Genomic DNA, 3,673 nt, shown 5'->3' on the forward strand with positions numbered 1-3,673 from the left:
GTCAGCGTAGAGCCTGCTTCTATCCTCTGTCCCCTACTCTCTCTCTGCCCCGCCCCTGCTCATGCTCTCTCTCTTTCAAAAATAAATAATAAAACATTTAAAAAAATAAAGTGCTCTCTTGATTAACTCAGGGTAGGATAAATTCTATGGGATCTTCCTGGGCCCCTGGCACAAAGCTCCTAAAACCTTTGCAAGTTCCTAAGCCGTGGGATGAGAGAAGGGTCTTGTGTTTTTTGTAAGTAGCCCCTTTCAACTACCCCTGAGTTTATGCTAATGAAGCGACGCTTGGCATGCCACCCTTAGGCAGCCTCAGGTAGAGGCTGGTCTCTGGAAGGACCAAGGGATTACAGGGTTGAACTTGAAGCCTCTGCTCCGACCTCTGAGAAGCAGAGAGGAGGCTGCATATTCAGCTCTGGACACGCTCAAAGACGATCTATGAGCTTCTGGATTGGGGAACGCTGAGATGCTGGGAAGGGAAGGGGGGTGGGCCCAGCTAGGGCACGGCAGGTCTGCACCTGCTCTGCACACCTTGTCCTCTGCCTCTCTTGCATTTGGCCGGTCCTGAGGGATGTCCTTTAGAATAAATTGGTAAATGTAAGTGAAGTGTGTGCCTGAGTCCTGTGAGCTGTTTTAGCAAACTGAGGACAGGGTTGTGGGAACCCCCAGTATATAGCCACTCAGTCAGAAATGTAACCCAGACTTGCCGTCAGTGCCAGGAATGGGGCAGTCCTGTGGGATCCGGGCTAACTCTGGGTACTAGTGTCTGAACTGAACTGAAATCCTAGACCCCCCCCCATTGGTGTCTAAAGAGCTGAAAAATTGGAGAAAAGGAGCAGACCCACATGTTTGGTATCAGAAGTGCTGGGAGGGGAGAAACAGATCAAGGACTCCCTTTGATTAAGTCACCTGGTTAAGGGCCCTGCCTTTGCACTTAACCTAATCACAGGCAAAAATCCCACTGCAAGTTCCATTCAGGGGAAGAAATCATACAGAACAAGCACAGGGGCCGGGCGGAGGGGGGGCACGGGGATGCAGGGATCTTACCAGCCTTGAATTCTGGCTGCTTTGACCAACAGCATACGGCGGGAGTGACGTTGTGTAACTTCCAAGGCTAGGCCTTAAGGGACCTTGCAATGCGTTTCAGCTCCTTCTTTGGCTCCCGCAGCCCCATAAGGAAGCCTGAGCTGGATTGCTGAATCCTGAGGGACCCTGAGGAGCCGGAGGCCCAGCTAACACCCAGCACTAAGCTCGCGGACCTATGAGTCAACTCCGACCGTGTCTCTGATTGCAGCCACATGAGGGACCCAAAGCAGGACCAGGTCAAAGAACTGTCCGGTTGAGCTCAGCCAACCCACAGACTCCTGCAAAACAGATTCTGTGTCTTAAGCCACCAGTTGGTGGTGTTTTATTGGACGGCTTGGTTTCATAGCACAAGCTAACTAAAACTCCCTCTCTCTGGGCAGCAATTTGCATGACCCAGGAGGTTAAACTTTTCCCTTGCAGTGTTGGACCAAATCTCAAAAGGACAGACCGTGGAAGAGGTACAAGGAAATTTCTCTCACAGACTAGGGATGGAAGACGTGGAAGGATTCAAGGTTGAAGGGACTTCCTCTCTTTAAAGCTCTTGTGCCGTCTGACCTCTCTACTTGGAATGGCTTTCTCATTCTTCCCTGGCAGGCAATTTCATCTTCATCTTCCAAGTCCCCAGTCAAGCATCCCCGCCTCTGAGAAGCCCTCTCTCCATCCTCCCCTCCACGGCAGTAGGCCAGCTCCCTTATTTAGGATGATAAGGTTCATTTGATGTGTCAGTTTGACGGGACTCTGGGATGCCCAGATAGCTGGTAAAGATGATTTTTGGTGTGTCTATGAGGGTGTTTCCGGAAGATATTAGCATTTGACTCAATAAACTGAATAAAGAGATCCACCCTCATCAGTGTGAACTGTTATCATGCATTGGATACAGGTCTGAATAGAACAAAAACGGTGGCAGAGTGGCAAATTCTCTTTCTTCTTGAGCTAGGACGTCCATCTTCTCCTGTTCTCTCCTTCCTTGGTCCCAGGCTTTTGGACTGGGGGGCAGAGGGTGGAGTTAGGATGTTAAGATGAGGAGATAATCTTTGATGATTATTCAGGTGAGCCCAATGTAATCACAAAGGTCCTTATTAGAAAGAGGCAGGAGGTAAGTCAGGGGAAGGCAAAAGTAAAGATTGGAGGGATGCAGCCATGAGCCCAGGACTGCCAGCAGCTTTTAGAGGCTGGAAGAACCAAGGAATGGATCCTTTCTAGAGCTTCTGGAAGGAACCAGCCCTGGGGATATCTTGACTTCAACTCAGTGACGCTGATTTGGGACTTCTGACCTCCAGGACTATAAGACAATAAATCTGTGTTGTTTTAAGCGATTCAGTTTGCGGTGATTTGTTACAGTGGCCTTTGGAGCCTTAGAAAATTCCATGTTTATTCCAGCCCTAGTCACACTGGATGGCAGGTGCCTCTCTCCCCCCACTGAGACTTCCTCAAGCCTGGGGCATCTGCATTTAGCTGGTTTAGCACCAAACCTTAAAGGGGGGGGGTCACACAAGCTGCTGAATGAGCTAACAAGCGGATTTCATGTTTATCTACTTTATCTGGCGCCTGTCTCTCTCTCTCAGCCTGAACACTTACACACACTCGCATCCACACAGCTCACCTGCCCATTCACCCCCTTCACCCCCAGGAAGGCTGCTCGGTTCATATACCAAAGCTCACCTGGGGCTGGTCAGAAAATAGCTCTTTTTCAAGAGCATGTTGATTTTATGGAAGGGGGGCAGTTCTCCCAAGATAATAATTAGACAAATCTCCATAGACACGGAGATGAGAGGCAGAAATTTTGACGTGGTCGATGTGAAACCACAAGAATTGGTCTTGCAGTACAGAAATGTAAAAAAGCTCTTTTCTAATAAACAAGTAATGAAAACAAGAGACCATCCAGATCCAAATCCTCACCACACCCCCATTCCTCTGCACCTCCACCTCAGCCCCATCACAGCCACGAATGTGGTGGCAAATTTTCCATTTAATGACACCTAAAGAGGTCCACTTTCTATCATTAAGGGAGAAAAGCAGATTCCAGGCGGTGTGAATTACATGATCCCATTTTGTTAAAAAGAAATGTTGGGGGTACCTGGGTGGCTCAGTGGGTGAAGCCTCCAACTCTTGGCTTCCTCTTAAGTCAGGATCTCGCTGTGCGATGGAGCCTACCTTGGGCTCTGCCCCGACAGTGACAGTGCGGAACCTAATTGGGAGTCTCTGTCTCTCTCACTCTTTCTCTCTCTGCCCCTCCGCCACTCTCAGATGCACTCTGTCTCTCTCAAAATAAATAAACATTTTTAAAAAGAAGTCTTTTAAATATAGGTTCTATGTATTTAGAATGTATCCACATGCATATATGCATAATAAAAGAAATGAAGCGCTTGTGTGGTAGAGCTACTTGATGTCTATTTTGGGCCAGCCAGGTCTCCGCGTCCCTCAAGTAAGAAGCTGGGGTCTGGTCTCCATTGAAGGAACTGCAGGCAGCCGAAGAGTGCAAGGCGCAAGGCGGGGGGGGGGGGGGGGGGGGGGGGGGGGGGGGGGGGGGGGGGGGGGGGGGGGGGGGGGGGGGGGGGGGGGGGGGGGGGGGGGGGGGGGGGGGGGGGGG

The sequence above is a fragment of the Suricata suricatta genome, chromosome 10 (genome assembly GCF_006229205.1).
Source record: "Suricata suricatta isolate VVHF042 chromosome 10, meerkat_22Aug2017_6uvM2_HiC, whole genome shotgun sequence".
NCBI lineage: Eukaryota > Metazoa > Chordata > Mammalia > Carnivora > Herpestidae > Suricata > Suricata suricatta.